The following is a 20,500-nucleotide window of genomic DNA, read 5'->3' as shown; positions in this document are numbered from 1 at the left end:
CATTCAAATATCATGTTAAAAACTTCTAGAACTCAAAAGTTACCCATACGTACAGCCACCATTATTTAACAAAAAGCTTTTATTTAGATAACAATAGTCTTACTTAAATACAAATTTGTAGATAGATTACTAACGTGAAGAACTTTTTTGAGAAACAAAATATTTTCATATTTTTTAGTTGAAAACATAAGGTAGGTAATTTTTAAAACATTTAAAGTTTGAAAAAGATACATACTACATAGTTAAACAAAAATACAGTAGCAGTGACTAATTTAGACAATTTTGTTTAACTTTTATCGATACTAATTTAATAATTTTTTTATAAAAGGGACCATTCATTTTTAGGACACACTGTATCAACCAATACCTGTGGACATTGGGTAACATCCCTCCTATTTAGCTAAAACAATCAGCTGTTGTATTTGCTTGTTATGCAATGAGCGCAAATTGTTTACATAAAGCATCTTTAAACCCCCTTTTCTCCCTCATTTAAGAACCTCTCAATAGATGTAGGTTTTGTTATTTAAATAAAAAAAATAAACAGCCACGATTTTGAAACCAATCATGAAAAGTTTTTCTGAGTATATCGTATTACATTATTAATACCAATTAGTTTTTATGTTTATCAATAAAAAATAGTTTATATTGAAAATCAGCTGTAATTATACAGTATAAAGGATATCGTTTTGTAAATTTTAAACATGATATTTCAATTTGTCTTTAGTCCATGAATGGTACCTTAATTTTTTGAATGATAATTGAATGGTCCATGATAAGTAGTGTGTTCGGGAAGACCCTATATAGCTGATAAGCCCAGAATGTACCAACCTTGCTTGAAACCCAGGTGTACACATTATATACTTACATTGTTTTACATGGCGTTTTTGTTTCACGTTTTCTTCATCTTCATTTTCCTCCTTTCTCAAATACTGAGCCTCATATATTAAATACCCAAGAGTAATAATGCTAGATATCTGAAAGTGGATTTCTTATGAAATTATTATGTAAAGTTGTTAGCTGACTAGAAGATCATGGGAAAATATCAACTACAACGATTGAAACGCTGTTATACAATTAAAATTAATTAATTAAAAGCTTCAGTGGGGGGAAGGTTTCCAGTTGACGCAAACATCAAACAGAATGTACAGTAGGCGAGCTATTCTAGTAGAATGCAGGGTTCTGGTACGAATAGATTATACTAAGTGATAATGCCACAACAAATTTAAGTTAGCCAGAATAATGTGTAAAACGGTGCCAGCCTAGAGCCCAGCATCCTAAAGAAGATAAAAAATGTAAATCCTATATATTCAAGGCAGAGTAAATAACATGTTTGAAAAACTAAAACTTGCACATTCTTCCTTGTAAAGACACGCTCAATATTAAACTTAGAATCATATTCAATGAAAAAAATGCTTATATTTTATTATTGCTATTTATGTTTTTAACCAACTTTTTTGATTAATTGTGTGAAGTAGACAGAAGTAACATAAATTAAATAACTCGGTTCATCCTAACCTAAACCTTGCCTAATCTAACATAACTTATAATTATTTAATGCAGTCACAAACTCGCATGAAGCTCAACCTAAATTTTTCTCGTCACTTTTCTGTCATCAGACGAGGAAGAAAGCTGCACATGTAATCAGACTGTCTATGATTTTTTTTAAATAAGAGGTAATTAAATTGACATAATATATTGAATACTTTAAGGGTGGGCTCCACCCTGAAAGATGAAAAAGAATCACTGAACGAAATCAAAGTCTAATGACCTCTTGTTCATACTTTTGAACAATTTGATAATACAAAAATATGTTGGCAATTTTCTACAATATATGATAAATATATTTTAATCTAAAAAATAAAAGACAAGTCAACTCCATATACCTTGATCCAGTTGAACAGCTTCAACTATAACCATACAGGGTGAGTTTTAATTGCACCCCCCCCCCCCCAACTTTTTTCTACATTTTTTCAAATATCAATCCCAGACCACTTCCAAACATTGTTGGGTAGTAAGTACTTCATTTTGACAAGGTGGTCATTTCCGGCCGCCATCTTGGATCCGCCATATTGGATGCAAAATTTTTTTTCAAAGGTAAAGGTGAGGTTGTGACCCATTATTTCGAACTAGATTTTTACCTTGATCACAATGCCGCAAACCGTTAAAAAAATCTTGATTCATTCTAAAGTTATGAGGGCTTTTTAAAACTTTATTTTTAGCCCATTTTAACATTGTGCATTTACAAACTAAGACCATAATCTCAAAATAGTGCTAGATAAAGATAAGTATACACTACCAGTAATTGTCGACCTATTTTCACTTGGTTATGACTGATGTATTTTTTTCGGCCGCCATCTTGGAGCCGCCATTTTGAAATGTGATAATTATTTTAAATATGAAGGGGGTGTTGTGACCCATCATTTCGAACTACTTTTTTAAGCTGAACTTAATTCCATGATCCGTTTTTCATTTTCATTTTTGATTTTGAAATATTGACATAAAAAAATTGCAATATTTCATAAATAAAACTTCATAACAAAAAATGGATTGCGTCATTGAGTTTAGCATAAAAACGTAATTCAAAATGATGGGTCACAACACCCCCTTCATATTTAAAATAATTTATCACATTTCAAAATGGTGGATCCAAGATGGCGGCCGAAAAAATACATCAGTCATAACCAAGTGAAAATATGTTGACGATTACTGGAAGTGTATACATATCTTTATCTAGCACTATTTTGAGATTATGGTCTTAGTTTGTAAATGCACAATGTCGAAATGGGCTAAAAATAAATTTTTAAAAAGCCCCCATAACTTTAGAATAAATTAAGATTTTAAAAACGGTTTGCGGCATTGTAATCAGGGTAAAAATCTAGTTCGAAATAATGGGTCACAACCCCACCTTTACTTTTGAAAAAAAAATTTGCATCCAATATGGCGGATCCAAGATGGCCGCCGGAAATGACCACCTTGTCAAAATGAAGTACTTACTACCCAACAATGTTTGGATGTGGTCTGGGATTGATATTTGAAAAATTGTAGAAAAAAGTTGGGGGGGGAATGAAAACTCACCCTGTATATGGTTTAACATGAACATACTTTTGTATGTATTTATTTCCGTTACTCCTAAACTTAATACAGCGATTTCTCAATCACCTGTAAATGGATTTGAGTAGATAATGTCATTTTCGTGTTCTACATTAAATTTTGAATAAGAGTAACACAAAAGAGTAAGAATAACACGAAATGACAGATGATCAGTTGTAAAAACTCCATTGTAAATAGATTCAAAGATAAAAATTAAGATGTTTGATAGAAATAATAAAAAAAAAACAATGGTCCATTGCATTTTTTACACCCTGTATACAAGAAAGTGTCGGAATATGTTTAAAACTGCACCATCTTATAAGCTTTCCAACCATATGCTACACTATTGAGGTTTAGATATTCTTTTGTTTGTTTTTGTGGTTTGTATGCTAGAAAACAGGGAACTTATTTACTGTTTTACTGTTCAAGCTGAAACAAAAATAAAACTTTTGCTTAATACATGCCGACTTTCTATGTTTTAAATGTTAAAGACACCATGCTTTGTAGTCTTCAAACCAATAAAGCGTACATAAGCAGACATAAAGCTCAATGCTGTAGCATATGGTTGGAAAGCTTATAAAATGCCGCAGTTTTTAACATATTCCGAAACTTTCTTGTATACAGGGTGTGAACAAATGCAATTGACCAATGTTTTTCAAATGTTTATCAAACATCTTAATTTTTGTCTTTGAATCTATTTATAATGAAGTTTTTGCAACTGATCCTCTGTCATTTTGTATTATTCTTATTCAAAATGTAATGTAGAACTCGAAAATTACAGTATCTACTCAAATCCATTTACAGGTAATTGAGAAATAATAGCTGTATTAAGTTTAAAAGCATGGTTATATTTTGAAAAATATAAAATAACTCTTAGGGAAGCTAATTTTTAGACTTGGAACATTTTATATGCATCATCATACTGCATTTACTTTTTACTTACACTAAAAAAATTGTGTCACACTGTCACCAATCACCCTGTATACAATCCTCAACAGTAGCTTTACGATTTGTTTACAGCTTTTACACAATACTCTCTTAGGTAGGCCTATAGTCAAGATTTTCATATACCTAAACCGTCGTTTGAAAATATAAAACCATAAGATTTTGTAAAATTTTAAAATAAAAATTATTAAATATCTAATTTAATTTGCCCACTCTTACCACAGCATATAAACCGATGAGAAAACTTCCTGTTCTCAATGACACACAAAAACAACATAATAGGAACATAGTTTCAGAGTATACTGTATGTAGTGTTAATGCATCCTGTTCATTAGAAGACCACGTTAAGTTGTACAGCACAAATAATTTTTAAGCACTTCCTAGGTTACGGTATAAAATGTTGAAATTAATCCATTATCATCTACTTATTATTCTTTGTTTGAAGTTTTTTCTTGAACATAGTAGGTTTCTTTTATTTTGAGATTACCAATTACAGTGTAACTCATCGTTGGCAACAATCATTCGCATGGCATTTCCGAAACAATAATTTGTTCTCAAAACACCTAACAAATTACAGGACTAGTACGGAAATCCCACCCAACGAAGGATCTGATAGCTTTATAATTCTCCAGGAAAGAAGTCCACACTTACCTTGAAAACAACATTTCTTATACAGACGTCCACATTTGTATGATCATTGCATGTTATATTTATTTCAGACTTGTTTTTCGTCAGTTGGTGTTGGTAATTTCATATAACAGTTTACAGTAATAGTATAGTTTTTGCAATAAAAAAAAATTTATTAAGTGCAACATTCGTTTATGGTGTTGTTGCTTTAACGTAAATATGTAAATAGTTTACTGATATCCTTAAGGATCCTGGTCGTCTGATTCGTCATGATAATATTCCCATTCTTCTTCTTTTATTAGTTCTTGAGCGTGACTCCAGAGAATCAAAGTGAAATAGAGAATCAAAACTGAAATAAATAAATTTTAAAAAATCCACGCTAGTATAACATGCTTTGTACATAAATAACCTGAATTATTGCGTAGTAAAAACTCTTTTTACTTGTTTGTTGTCGATTTAATATTTGATGATTGCATAATTTCTGTATTTTTTTGTACAACAGTACAATAAGACTGATACTTTTGTATTTGTAAGAACTAGTATTATTTTAGTCTTACTTTATTTCTTTCGTGGAATAAATATTTAATAAAATAAAATATTACTTTATACTGTTATATTTTACAACTGTTTAATACATTAGAGTATATTTATATTTAACTATTTCATTATCATTCCATCTATACAAAATAACCAATGCTAAGTTGGGAGAGTAAGAAAATAATATTGCTATTTTGTTTATTTTGCCAAATTGTCAAACATTACAAAATTATCTTAACACTAGAAAGCAAAATCGGATACTTACATATTGTGAGCGCAGCTGAAATCAACCCTTTAGTCCCATTACCTGTGGCAGCCAACTTTATGAATTCTACAATAAGTGCATGGACGAAAACCGAAAAGAATGAAACAGCTGCCACTATTAACACTTTTGGCTTTTCCTGTCAAAAGTTTTACTATTAAAATGGTTATTTTATCGTCAAATATTGAAAAACCTTATATGCAATTAAAAAATTATTTAATAATAAGGGTGGACCAAAGAAACAGGGACAATTTTAAACTGTTATTACTCAGCTGTTATAAAGGCTGGAGAGTTCATTGATGCGACAAAAGAAAGTTTATTTGATGCCATTTAGTGTATAGTTACTATGGATCATCAATGGTTACCGCAACATCGTGCCTTTGTCATAGAGACTTTTTTAAAGAATAATTTGACTTTCATTTCTACTCAACGTCAATTTCGTTTTCACTTCAACATTGGCCGTAATGGTGCAACCCCAAAGCGAAAATCTATTTAAAGTTGGGTAAGTAATTTCTAGAACACGTCTTCTTCACTCAAAGTCAAACCTAGTAAGATACCTCGGACTGTTCGAACGCCGGAAAACATTGAAATGGTTCACGCGAGTGTCCTGCGTCGAGCGTCCAAAGCCAACCGTTTGCAAAATATTGCATTGAAATTTAAATTTGCATAGGTTTAATTTTGAGTACAAAAGCCGTGTTTAGGACATTGTTTACCCATCTTTGAGTAGTTTATTCGGTTTGGGACTGCACCATTACGGCCAAAGTTGAGGTGAACACGAAATTGACGTTGAGTAGAAATGAAAGTCGAATTATTCTTAAAAAAAGTCTCTATGACAAAGGCACGATGTTGCGGTAACCATTGATGATCCATAGTAACTACTAAATGGCATCAAATAAACTTTTTTTTGCCGCATCAATAAACTTTCCAGCCTTTATAACAGCTGAGTAATAACATTTTAAAATTGTCCCTGTTTTTTGGTCCACCCTGTACAAGAGCTTTATTCTTTAAAATATTCTAAATGTACACCCATTATGGTGTTATATTAGTTTCTCATGGGAAATTGGACTTTTTAGAAACTACATGGCAATTGCTTAGACAATTATTACTTATCATGAAGACTAAGCACATCTTAAACGATGTGAAATATTAAAAAATATTATAAAATTTCCTACGTTTTTTCATGCATATGGTTAAATGTGTACACTCTTGAGTTTATACAACTGCAATCTATGGTTTTGCTTATTATGAATACTTTAATGCAAATAATGATTATGAATTAAATTTATGGGTGGCATTTATTTTTCAATTTTTTCGGCATTATTGGGTTGGTTTTTAATATTTTAAGTTTTGTTTAATACATAACAAAACATATTATTTTGTTAAATAATATAACAAAGGTACATATGAATACATATACAACAATGCATACTACGAAAGACTTTTATTGTAAATAAAAATCACTTGAAACCCAATCTATGTGTTTAAGCTACCATGGTTGATAGCAGTCGGAACTTAAAATCCAAGATAATGTATAAAAAACTGTTAATACATTGACTTTTAAAATTATATACTGTTACATACTTTTAAGAGCTTTTATAATGTTACTTTTTTATAATGTTACACTTTTGTTTAATAATGTTACCTTTTTTTATTGGTTGTTACTTTTTGTACCTGAAGTTGTCGTTCTTCTATGTACCAAGGTACATTTCCTCATTGAGGAGTTACTATAATTTAATATAAAAACATAATCTTCAGTGTTTATACGTTTGTGAGGCACTATTATTCATTTAATTATTCCTTTTAAGATGCCTCAATGTGGCAAAATGTACCCTAGAAACTAGAAGAACAAATATATGTTGTAAATATATGTTGAATATGTTGTAACTTCAGGAACAAAAGGCAACAGCCAAATAAAAAGTTAACTTTTTTGACTTTTGGTTTTAATAAGATCTAAGGAGATTTGGATTATGTTCTTTCCTTTTTAAAACACTTTCGACAGGTTTGTCTTAAACGTTTCAAAGTACTAAACATACTAACCTTACAAACAGCCAACAAAATAGTTATTCCAGCACAGATCTTAAAAACTTGACAGGCCATAAGGATGACGAAAACTGAAACCATTGTTTCATTTATTACATGTAATACACAATTATTTTAATAATAAATTTTATAACTAATTAGTTGACACGTAAAACGGGCATTTCTATGTTTTACTTAGGGTAATCAAAAAAACTGCAAACAATGTGATTAACGAACCATAAAGTAAATAAGTATTATAGTCTGCCTAGAAAAGTAGCTCTTAGTAATTTTAATAGGTTGTTCCCGAACTCTCAAATAACATTTTGAAGTATAATTCCTGGACCAAACTCAAACTAAAATATCACATTCAAAATTTGTCATACTCAAATCCACGATTTTTCAAAAGAAAATGTATATTTAGATTAGGATTTTTTTTTACCAAAGTTCATATATAGATTAATAACGCAAAGACTTATTTTAATAAATAGTGTTAACCTTTTTTTTACATAATGTATAGTAAAAAAGGTGGCAGTTTAAAGTTTGTAAACTGACATCAAATAAAACTACATAGGTAAACAAAACTGCTGCGGTAATTTTTTATTTAGACAATCTTCTTACAAGATTTTCGATGCCAAAATAAAAAAAAAACAATTTTTAAATATGGGTAAAAAAAACAATTTTTAAGATTCAGAGTAGCCTATCAACCAATGTGTTTTCCATAGCATATCTGATAGTTGGCTAGAATATTCAGCTCGTTATATTTTTACATATCCAATGAGCAGGTCAGGTAAAGTATTTTTGTATCAAGTAACATTAAAATTCCTCCTTTAACTTATTTATAAACCGTACTATAGTTTCGTTTAACTCGTTATCTATAAATATATTTAAAAATCTTAAATATGTGTTATTTTACAACGTGCTATTTTAATTCGTAATTGGCCTAGGAATGATACCTTAAACGGTAAGTAGATTGTTTGGGGACACCCTGTATAGCTGATATGCCCCGAAGCTTGTCCCATCAAGCTTTGATTTAACCAATACATAATCACACGTTTCTTACTTACATTGTTTTCTTTGAAGTGTTTGATGAAGGTTTTCTTCAGGTTCATTTTCCTCATGTGTAAAATTCTCAGCCTCGTATATTAAATATTGCATAGTAGCAAGGCTAGCCAACTGAAAAAATTATAAATTCTTTAATTGAATTCTAATTTAATATTGTTTACTAACTGGAAGACTGCTAGATAAAAATTTATTAAACGAATCCGATACGTAGGCCTAATATAAATCTATAACAAATTAATTTAAAAAGTCTTTGGCAAAGGAAACAGTCAACAAAACCAAATGTACAGGAGGAAACATAGTCTAGTGTTTGAGTGCTAGATTTCGTTTCCTAAGCCCCGGATTCAAATCCTGTTATTCAACGATAGAATTTACCTAATTGACCCACCACGACCCCAACTATGTACACGACCCCACCACGACGTACAACTGATGTGTGCTAGAGGTTTCAAAGGTAAGGCATTAAAAAAAACTAATTGTGTATGATGAAAGTAGAGTAAGTAATATGTTGTTTCAAAATCGTTAACTTACTTAATTGCTATTTTATACGTAAAGAATGGTAAAAATAATGGATACGGGCATTTTGACTATAGAGTACGTTAAAAAGTAGACATTTATAAATCCCTCCAATTCAATTGTGTTTTCACAAATTCATACGAATTAATTATTATTTTAGGGCAACACATTTTTAGAAGATGAAGTATTACGAATCAGTAGTTATTAAAGGTAAAATTTTCAATTAAATAGTTAAATATGTATTTAATTGATAATTCTTCGTTGCGTTTTAAATAATTTAGATGCTGTATGAATGAACATTTAATACATACTGTATTTTAGAATAAGCTTTTCTAAACTATCTATCAAATGGAACTTGAATACATTGTTTGAAATTTTGTGGCAAACGAAATGTTTGTAAATCATAAAGAGAACTCATTGTACATTTATACTATAAAAAAAGATAACATTTTACAAGGACTCATTATTCCTACACTCAGTCCTGCATTTGAAGATCATTTTTATATCGATAGAGAAAATTAAGTATTATAAATGTATGTACTCTTAACCATGGTAATTGGTGGTTGAGCTTTTTCTTATACACCTTCACATAAAGCAGGTCAGTTATATCATCGAAAAAAGCTATTGGGAAAATCCAACAGGGTAAAGTAATATGACATTTTTAGGTTTATATATACATATACCTTTATATTGTCCTTAGCTTATACAATTTTTTATTGTTTAAGGAATACAAAACAAAACCAACTCTTACCACAGCATATACACCAATAAAATAACTTCCTTTCTTCAATGACACACAAAAGCAGCATTTTTTGAACATCACTTTAACGATGTTGTTATTTTTAAAGGGTCTTGTAAACAGAAAGAGGATAACAGTACATGTTTTACTACACAAATAATTTGTTAATACTACCTTGGTTACGAAATGTATGTAAGAAAATAAAAAACTTTTTTCTCTACAGTAAGTTTTGTTTAAATAGATCTATGTGTTTTGAAGGATTACCAATTAAATTTGCAACCATTATTGGTGAATCTAGAATTTAATCCCTAAAGTACCTAATAAAATACGAGATTATTACAAAAACCTAGACCAACGATGGATAGGAGAACACTTCCTTAAGCCTAGTGAAAACCGATAATTCTACCATTCTCTAAAGAAAATGTCTGCAGTAACCGTAAAAATAATATTTCTTATAGGCGATCACATTTGATATGGCCATGACTTAGTAGAATTGAATATTGATACCTGAAACATTTAGAGATCACTTTTCTTTCCTGAATTTGTGACTAACATCTGACAAACATAATATCTGTTTTTGCATTAACTCAAAATGGAATTGAATAGTTAAAAATCAAAAGTAAAATTAATTTATTTACTAAACTTTAATTTCTGAACTAATTTTGTTCTTCGTAGTTGAACTTTTGTCCCCCTGATTTTCAGCTGTGCCAGTTCCTTCAGCAGTTGTCTCAGACCTGTTCTCTTTGAGTCGCCTCTGGTAATTCCATATAATAGGCAAGAGAACTATTACAGCTGGAATGTTAAAAGAGGTTTGCACATGAAAATGTAATACAATTTATTGAGAACATGTATTAATTATATTTGAGTGGCAATCAAAAGATATAAGCGAAATAATACTAGAATTTTGTGAATGAAAATCCTTTTCTCTCATAAAAAAAAATAAAAACATTGCCTCAACCAAAGTTGATGAAATAATGGAATATAAAAATTAGTTTAGGCTACTTAACCGTGTTATACGCGTTAGCTTTTAAAGAGTGCTAAGTATTTTAATTTATAATATTTTTAAGTATTTTCCTCGTATCCATGCAATAATTACACCAGTTATACGGTTGATTTGTATTTCCCTAATATATACAAAAATTTATAATTTATTACCTCGATTCAAACTGACTTACTAAAAAAAGTATTTTTATTATTAAGTTGAAATAAACGATAGAAAATATATTTTACTAACCTGTGCATTTAAAATATTTAAGCAATATAATCATACCTGAGGCACAACTTGTAACTATAAATGAGTACCCTCCTCCCTCGGAAATCGATTCAATGAGAGATAGTAGGAGCTTAATCCCCTTAAAAACTGCATAAAGTACTGTAGCAGATTGCAATATCTGGGCATATTCCTAAAACACACTGACTTTTTAGATAAATGCAATACTGTAGTACAAATTAATTATCACTATACAACTTTAACATGGTTTGTAACCTGTGCATATTTTAATCTAATTTTAATGCACGATGAGAGAAAGGGAATACACCTTGTGGCGAAACATTATTTAATATAATTATTTAGTTATTTTAACTATTTGGAATCAGTAACATAAATTTTTAAATTCCAATGATGATGAACGGATGGATAATTTTATAATTAATTGCAAGTTGACTGACAAATGATATTCGTATTTCTCAGTAATTCTTGTAACCATTTATTTAAGAAGCTTGTAAAAGGTTTTAAATAATATTTTTGATACTGAAAGAATTAAGTGGAATTAGTTAGTGTGATATGCCTATGATTTCGTTAAAGAAATTTGGCAAACGCAGTTAAAAATATATGTTTTAAATAACTGTCAAACTGTTACACATGAAAACCGATCTTTAAATGTTTTTAATGACATAATGTTGAGGAATCCGTACACTTTTTACTTTTAGAATATCCTACCTACTAAATTGCATACTATACAGGGTGAATTTTAAATGAGTTCCCCCCCTACTTTTTTCTACATTTCTAAAGATATCATCTCCGGACCACGTCAGATCATTGTTGAGTAGTAAGAACTTCATTTTGACTGGGTATACATTTTTGGCCGCCATCTTGGATCCACCATATTGGATACCAAATTTTTCTTTCAAATGTAAAGGTAGGGTTGTGACCCTTTATTTCAAACTAGAATTTTACGCTGATTACAATGCCGCAATTAGTTTTTAAAAATCTTGATCCGTTCTAAAGTTATGAGGACTTTTTATAACTTTATTTTTAGCGCATTTTAACATTGTGCATTTACAAACTAAGACCATAATCTCAAAATAGTGCTAGATAAAGATAAGTATACACCACCATTCATTGTCGACATAATTTCACTTGGTTATGACGGATGTAGTTTTTTCAGCCGCCATCTTGGATCCGCCATTTTGAAATGAGATCAATTTATTTAAATATGAAGGTGGTGTTGCGACCTATCATTTTGAACTACTTTTTTATACTGGACTCAATACCGCAATCCGTTTTTGGTTATCAAGCTGTCTTGATGAAATATTAAAATACTCTTATTTAAAATTTCAATATTTCAAAAACCAAAGATGCAAATGAAAAACGGATTGCGGCATTGAGTTCAGCATAAAAAAGTAGCTCAAAATGATGGGTCACAACACCACCTTCATATTTAAATAAATTGATCTCATTTCAAAATGGCGGATCCAAGATGGCGGCTGAAAAAACTACATGCGTCATAACCCAGTGAAAATATGTTGACAATGAATGGTGGTGTATACTTATCTTTATCTAGCACTATTTTGGGATTATGGTCTTAGTTTGTAAATGCACAATGTTAAAATGCGCTAAAAATAAAGTTATAAAAAGTCCTCATAACTTTAGAACGGATTAAGATTTTTAAAAACTAATTGCGGCATTGTAATCAGCGTAAAATTCTAGTTTGAAATAAAGGGTCACAACCCTACCTTTACATTTGAAAAAAAAACTTTGTATCCAATATGGCAGATCCAAGATGGCGGCCAAAAATTTATACCCAGTCAAAATGAAGTACTTACTACTCAACAATGATCTGACGTGTTCCGGAGATGATATCATGAGAAATGTAGAAAAAAGTAGGGGGGGAACTCATTTAAAATTCACCCTGTATACATAATGCTTTATGCTATATACTATATACAAATAAATATATACTATTTTTTACATATTGTTTCAATAAATTGTGTAATGTTTTACATTAACCAAACGGATCAACGAAATTAATTAATGTATATTGTGATGATACTCACTTACCTTCCAAACTGCAAATGTCATTACCATTTCTAAAGAGACGATACACAATTGAATAACCTTTGCAGACATGACTGGAAAAAACAGATTAAAAATATGAATGATCGAACAGACAATGTATAATATTATAAGCTCAACATGAAAACTTGTATAAATCACTGATTCAACGTAATTTAGTTAGTTATGTTAAAATATCTAATTACAAAATTAATGTAAGGTATATGCAATGAATATATAAACACTAATATGTTTAAAATATGCATTAGGACAGTATATACAGGATGAAAAAAAAGTCTGGAAACGGCTTGATATCTTTTTAACTAAATTCTTTAGAAAACTCAAACATTTAACATCAACTTATATGTATGAAAACTACTTTTTGCAAGCATTACGATTTTTTTAACATCACCAGGGAATGGCCCATGAGGAGTAGGTACGTAATCTTTAATGTAAGCAAAGGTTAATATGGACATCATTTTAAAGGTCTAGTCAAGTGGATTTCATTGCCAGAAACCGCGTCAAAAAAAGTTCATTCGTTACAAAATGGTGGCAGTCCAAAGTTCTTGCGGAAAATACCTGCACAGGCCTTAGTATTGGTAAATACCCATAGTCAACATTAGCCGGGAAATCTGAAACTCGGTTAAATTAGTTTTGAAGATTGAATTAACTTAGTATATGAGCTAGTTGACTTTAAAACACAATTTCAGCTCTCAAGCTGATGTTTAATACGAGTATTTACCAATACTAAGGCCTGTGCAGGTATATTCCACAAGAACTTTGAACAACCGCCATTTTGTAACGGATGAACCTTTTGAGACGCGGTTTCCGGCAATAAACTCCAATTGACTAACTGTTTAAAATGATGTGCATATCAACCTATGCTTACATTAAAGATTATGTACCTACTCCTCATGGGTCGTCCCCTGGTGATGTAAAAAAAATCGTAATGCTTGCAAAGAGTAGTTTTCATACATATAAGTTGATGTTAAATGTTTGAATTTTCTAACGAATTTAGTTAAAAATATATCAAGCCGTTTCCAGACTTTTTTGTCACCCTGTATAACAAAATAACAGTATTCAATAACCGCAATTTCAAAGCAAGCTTATACATAGCATTCATGTTGAGCTAATTTCAAACCATATATCACTACAAACAGTTTTCAAAAATTTTAAGCGAAATTGGTTCATTAACGATTCCTATGAATAAGCACTAAGCTGAAAACTACTCAAACATAACCTATGTAATCTTAAAAAAAAATTTAATTGAATAATATTAACAAAGAACTGCTTACATAAATATACATTAAGATGATCATTATTCTGTCCTTCTAACATAGGCTTGATAAGGTAGAGCTCTCCCATAGTTTCACAACAGGAAGTCACCTAAAAAAGAACATTTCCAAGCTATTTCCTTCATAACATTTCCTTCAATCTATATACTTATTTAATACGCAAGCAGGTTTTTTGTGACAATTACTCCTCCGAAACTACTGAACCGATTGACATGTTTTTAGTGTCATTGGAAAGAGCGTAACGTGAAGTTGTGCGGGAAACTTTCTTTTTATAGAAATTATTAGAGAGTGAGGCCCTGGGGCCCTTTAAAGTTTCGTATTTCTCCATACGATTAACATGGGAAATAAACATTGTTATGAAACTCCAGCTGTTGTCAGTTAAAAGTGAGAAAAAGAACATATATTAATTGTAAGCAGTCAATAAGTTTGCTAATTTAACAGTTTGCTACAAACATTTACAGACTTGGTTGAAATGAAATATTTAACTTACTATTTGAATTTGGGTTAGCGTAAATATTACAATGGAAAAAAAGCGAGAGAGCCTGGATAATTTGATATGCTAAAAAGAAAATTGAATTAACACTGTCCTGCATTTCTTAGTAATCATTGAAAGAGCCAATTTGCAAACTATGGAAACATAGGAAAGTCAAAAAATACCACCAAGAAAAAGAGATATAAATGTTTTTTTTTTTTATAATTTAAAATCGTTATTATGGACAACCTAATGCGGCTATGAGTAAGGCTATTTGTAGAAAACACTAAAAACAAGATCAGCTTTTGAAAAATGATAAGATATTAACAAGAAATGTTGATTATATCGATCTGTAATGTACATCTTAAGTATTTCCATAACCTTCGAGTCGAATCTTTTAAAGCCACAATAAATTATGACTGTTTTATTCGTTTTAAAATAGCTATTTCTCGAATTCGAGCAACAGGTACACTAGTTACTTTTAAAAGACTATTTTGATATGAGTTGGTACAACCTTCATATTGTAATAATAAGTTTTCAATAAAAATAAAATAAAATAAAAATGATTTAGATTTTAATTTTAGTGGATACTTAAACTAATAAACTGCAAACATATTACCCACGAATAAACAAAAACACGAAATGAACGATGCAAATCGTAATGGAATACATCCACAAAATAAATGTCCACATTTTAGGCAAACTCTGCAGCAACATCCCATGTTATAAACTGAAAAAAATAGACAAAAACACAACACAAATTATGATTCATTCTATTTATTTTAGTAGGTATTTTACTATAGTAACAACTTACCTTCATATACATTTATTAGTATGACGTAGCAATATTTAGTTTTCTAGAACCATACCTTAAACTTGGTTGCATTCGATGTACATTATGATTTCTTTATATTAACTATTACTATGGGTAGCTGTTCCAGGATATTAAAAAAGTATGCCAATCCCTTTATGGCATCAGTTTATATCACATAATCGTTATTTTTCGCTTTTAGCTTATAACTATAAACACTATGGAGGTGGTTTGATTGATGTTAGTGTAAAAAGTAGCATATATGACATTTCTAGGAATATATAAGACTATATGATCTTGCAATATATGCCTCTTTTGAAACAATCGTTGCACTATTTTAACATTATTTTAAATTTATTCTGGCGGCGTCAGTCATTTACCCGAGCACTGCATTACGTGGCAACGTAGTTAATAGAGAATATATTATTTTTATTTATTTGTTTTGAAGGAATAAACTCACTAAAACATTATTTCATTAATTACGTACCTTATTGTTTCCTGAAAAAAAAAAAACACTGTTGATTTATAATTCAAAGCTAACTTGTTTCATAGCAACTGTTTTACTAGTTTGGATCCTTCATTGTGTTTTTGGCGAACAATTTTAAGCACAAAGTTAATATTTCTTGCACAATGTACCATGTAGGCCTAAATCCGTTCAAATAAGTTGTACAAGGTTTCAAAATAAGAAAACATTAAACAATAAATACATTTTATAGCTCTCATCTAAATTTATTTAAACTCTTAGACCAATATTAAATGTTTTTATGTTATAAGCAGTTTTACTAGACTAAAAAAAAAAACTAGGTAAAATAATTAAATTTTTGAGGATTGTGCTTTATTAAAGTAAAGTTAATTGTATCATCATCGTTTGTCAACATGTTGTGTTAAGCTTGGCTTAATGAACTTAATTCATAGTTTTTAAATGCACTGTAAAACCACAAGCGAAGCGCCAGTAGCCCAGTGGTTAATATCTGAGACCTCGATTGTAAAAGGGACTGACTCAATTGCTGATAAAGCGTAAAATTTAGAATTTTGGACTGCTTTTCCTTCAAAATGTTTATTGTTCTTTAGTCCAAAATGCCAATGCCTTTGACATACGTAATCATACAAGTTAACTACTCTCAAATTCTATACTTTGGTATAATTTCCAAGATTTCAAGTAATGAGCTTTTTTCAAAAAATATTTTAGACTTCGTTTCCAAAACTTATTCTATTTGAACCTCAAAGGTATGTGTGTTGAACGAATCGAGCAAAGCAAGGGGTGAACCACTAAAGCACAAATATGGACGGTACTAATTTATTCTAAACTACTACAGGAATCAATGAAGGAGTTATTTTGTTTTCATTGAGGTTATACTGTATAACTGAGGAAATAGTATCCACAGTCTTGCACTACTGACCAAGTGCCCGACTGCTGTACTACTTCCGAATGTATCACTATAGCGTACTACAACAAATAAATATACCATCTAAACATGAAATACCTCTCTAAGTAGTTTTAAACCAAATAATTTATTTCATTCCTTCAAAAGATTTACATTTTGGGGTTTCCTAATTGTTTGGAGCACATATAGACGACCGATGTCCAAATCTCTGAGCAATTTGAGCTATTTCGTAGTTTGCCAGAATATTTAACCTTTGGCTCTCCTCCTCATCGACTGCAAAGCTCCAAATGACAACGAATCCATAAAGGTAGAACGCTGTAAGGATGTTACATGTTGTATAAGATACAAAGGTTTGTATACCAGTGGAGACAACTTAAAAACTAAAATATATAAGAATATGTCAGAAATTGCTTCATACAACTTTAGGCATGTGTACGATTTCGTCAATTTCTTTCATTCTACTCAATGAATCGTGCTCACCTTTCTTAGACATATACAGACACACACGTTGCTCTGTGTACATTTGAAATAAATGCATTTAACCTAAAGACATTTGTCATTTCTGTACCTAAACGAAGCTTGTCATCTTTATTAAGGTGTCATCTTATATTTCACTATAAGTATACGCCAAATCCACATTCAAACAAAAAATCATTTATAGAATTTTAGTTTTAAATCAACAATCATGTGGGTGTATTAATATATGACATCTAAATAACATCGACATACTGTTCGTATTATGCAAATTAAATGCCAGAATGAAGAAACATATTGTTAATCATGTAGGCTTTTTACAAATAAATTAATAAACGGACTAAACGTGTATTTTTCATTCAGGCAGATTTTTTTTTTTTTTTTTTTTTAAGGGGTTGGCGGCCTCTTTTAACCTTGCATCTGCCCGTGCGTGGATCGTTAACAGCAAAGCAAGGAGTGAGCCAGTACAGTACAAAGGTGAACTGTACTGATAAAATGTTATCGGCAGTGACCAGGATCCGAACCCACGACATCGCTGCCTTGGGCCCGAAGTCCGCGACGCTACCGACTGAGCCACCGACTCACTAAATTATCTCAATTACCTAAATTATCTAGATTATCTCGTTCTAATTGAGCTTGAGCTTGATCCAAAATGAGTCATTAAATCCTTTTAAAACTGTTTGACCAGTTAGTCTTACATACTCAAAAACCTTCAGTCCAAATAATTTTGTTGGCAACTAAGCATATTTTGGCACATCAAACAGAGATGAGGTTTGTTTGGTTTGGCTTAATTATAGAAAGCACAATTAAAAGATTCTTCATTTTAAGACTGCAAAATTGTCATTTGATGTTTTTTATTTAGTTTTTCGTTTAATTCATGACCATTTAATTAGTTGCACTTATAGAAAAAATATATACAAAAACAACTTACACCCATTTACGAAGAAAAACAAAAAAGCTTCAATGTCTTGGCTGACGATAAGTCTGACAATTGCGACCACTAGACGAAAGATGGACGCTACCAGAAGAGCCAACGATGCATATTTAACTAATTTTATTTTATTCTAAAACAAAACAAAAATTAGTTTTAAATTCAATGTTTTTGGACTATTTCTCTTCACTGTGGCTATTCTAAGGACTAAAGAAAGCTGTCTTAATCCAGCTAAAATGTACAACTGATCCAGTCTTTTAAGTGATTGTAGATAATTGTACGACATGAACCTCAAAGATTTTCAATTTAAAAGTTTCATGAAAATTTGCATTGTTTTTTTTTTGCTTTCGCAAATTGCTTTCTGACTTCATCAATTCATGTGCCAAATAATATTTTACGCATAATTTATGTTATACATTGTGTTATATAACTGACATAACTCAATGGTTGCAGCGTTGTAGTTTCTAACCGTCGGATTTTTTTTAACAAAAACTACTTGTTTTGTGGAACGATGAAACCAGTGAATTATTCATTCAGTTAAAAATATACATTGAGCTTATTTATTTTAGCCACTTTTCATAAATGGAAAATTAACGCTACAAATTAGAAAAAACTTAATTAAGTCTAGAATGGTGTTTTTTTTTCATAAATGGAACTTTTCATAAATGGAAAATCAACAACTTTCAAGTAAAGACACTAATCCAGAACAGTATTTTATCACAGTTCAGTACAGAATACAAAGCTGATCAAAAATATATATTTGTTTTTAATGTTACCTAAGTAAAAAAATATGAGAAAAACACTGACTTACGTTAATCAAACCGTATAAAATGACAATCCCAATAACACACAGTACTGTATGTAAACACAATGCTACAAGAGTCACTGAAACAAATACAACAAAACAAATAGTACACAACAATTGTAGAATAAAGAAACAAACTACAAACCATAAAACATTCATGCTCTAAAGCCTTACAGACTAATGGTTACAGACTTTTCACGTATCTTAGTAATACTCGTCAATTTACAACATAGGTTTGGCATGAGTCAACGGTCAAGTAGCAAGTATCAATGGAAGGTTTAATATCCTCACATAAAATAATAAGTATTTTATAAAGCACAAGCTCAAAACATATTTCAACAAAATTGCAATGTATAGACAATTAAATACATAAAATCCAACTAAAATATTAAGTTATTTCCATATTATGATTATTACAAAATAAAATACCCTATCAGAGTATCCCATTGAAATTTATATCCATCTATAGTGAAGGTCAAATTTCTAAAATAATAGTAAAATATTCTTTGCTAAAGTCTTTCTTTCATATTGTCTGTTTGTTTCTTTCTTTTTGCTTTGGATTTGTATGTACACTATATTACAGAGATGAGTAGATGTATTCAATTGATAAAAAAGTCTACTTTTTGTAAAATTGTAAGAAGCTTACTGAAATCAAAAACCCCTTCGCTTGTAGATTCCATCCAAGTATCAGTAATCGTAGTCAACTCTTCAAACATATGAACAGCTCCGACGACACTACTTCCCTGTGAATAATCAAATTCACTAATAATAATAATCTTACGAACAGTTTTTAGCAAAATTTTCCTAACAGGAAAGGAGCTATTACCGTATGTGGGAAAAGCACTCCGTAGATAGATAATCTGAAATTTTAAAATTGGTTTAAGACCTTCTGGTTAAGTATTTTAAGTAGTTTAAAATAGTTTTTGATTTGTGGGATTCGAAACGCTACCTTCAAGCAGTTGTTCAACTCCACTCATATAGCCACTATCTAGACCAGCCACGTCACTTGATCGTATTATGACAATTCATAAACAAAAATTATAATTTAATTGCTTCTTTAAAACTATACTCGCTTTTATGGTTCAATCCACACACATTCTAGAGAATAAAAGAACGGATTTCCTTACCACAGTAACGCAGCCTACAATGTAGGAACCAAAAGCCAAGGTGAAACATCTACAAAATCTTTTGCACATCTTCGGTATAGCACTGGACTTTTTCCTGAAATCATCTATTTATTAGAGACTTACTAGTAGGTT

General features: G+C 30.4%; 3 long non-coding RNA genes across 4 annotated transcripts; all 3 read right to left on the bottom strand.

Moving 5' to 3' along the window:
• Positions 1 to 4,864: 4,864 nt before the first annotated feature.
• On the bottom strand, positions 4,865 to 7,571 carry LOC128999619 (uncharacterized). The gene is made up of 3 exons (XR_008491310.1): positions 7,499 to 7,571; positions 5,465 to 5,600; positions 4,865 to 5,011 (listed from the first exon to the last, which is right to left on the bottom strand). It is a non-coding gene; the product is annotated as an uncharacterized LOC128999619 (long non-coding RNA).
• Positions 7,572 to 10,474: 2,903 nt separating this feature from the next.
• Positions 10,475 to 15,554, bottom strand: LOC128999372 (uncharacterized). 2 transcript variants are annotated; one of them, XR_008491284.1, is made up of 5 exons: positions 15,455 to 15,554; positions 14,364 to 14,454; positions 13,075 to 13,145; positions 11,065 to 11,197; positions 10,475 to 10,586 (listed from the first exon to the last, which is right to left on the bottom strand). It is a non-coding gene; the product is annotated as an uncharacterized LOC128999372 (long non-coding RNA). The 2 variants fall into 2 exon arrangements; XR_008491285.1 differs by having other exon boundaries at positions 15,459 to 15,554.
• Positions 15,555 to 19,247: 3,693 nt separating this feature from the next.
• Positions 19,248 to 20,462, bottom strand: LOC128999796 (uncharacterized). The gene is made up of 3 exons (XR_008491321.1): positions 20,369 to 20,462; positions 19,888 to 19,984; positions 19,248 to 19,321 (listed from the first exon to the last, which is right to left on the bottom strand). It is a non-coding gene; the product is annotated as an uncharacterized LOC128999796 (long non-coding RNA).
• Positions 20,463 to 20,500: the final 38 nt, after the last annotated feature.

This window comes from Macrosteles quadrilineatus, unplaced genomic scaffold (genome assembly GCF_028750875.1).
Source record: "Macrosteles quadrilineatus isolate MER2022 unplaced genomic scaffold, UCM_ALF_1.0 Scaffold_8__2_contigs__length_117827958, whole genome shotgun sequence".
NCBI lineage: Eukaryota > Metazoa > Arthropoda > Insecta > Hemiptera > Cicadellidae > Macrosteles > Macrosteles quadrilineatus.
This window is presented reverse-complemented; position numbering and strand designations above follow the sequence as displayed.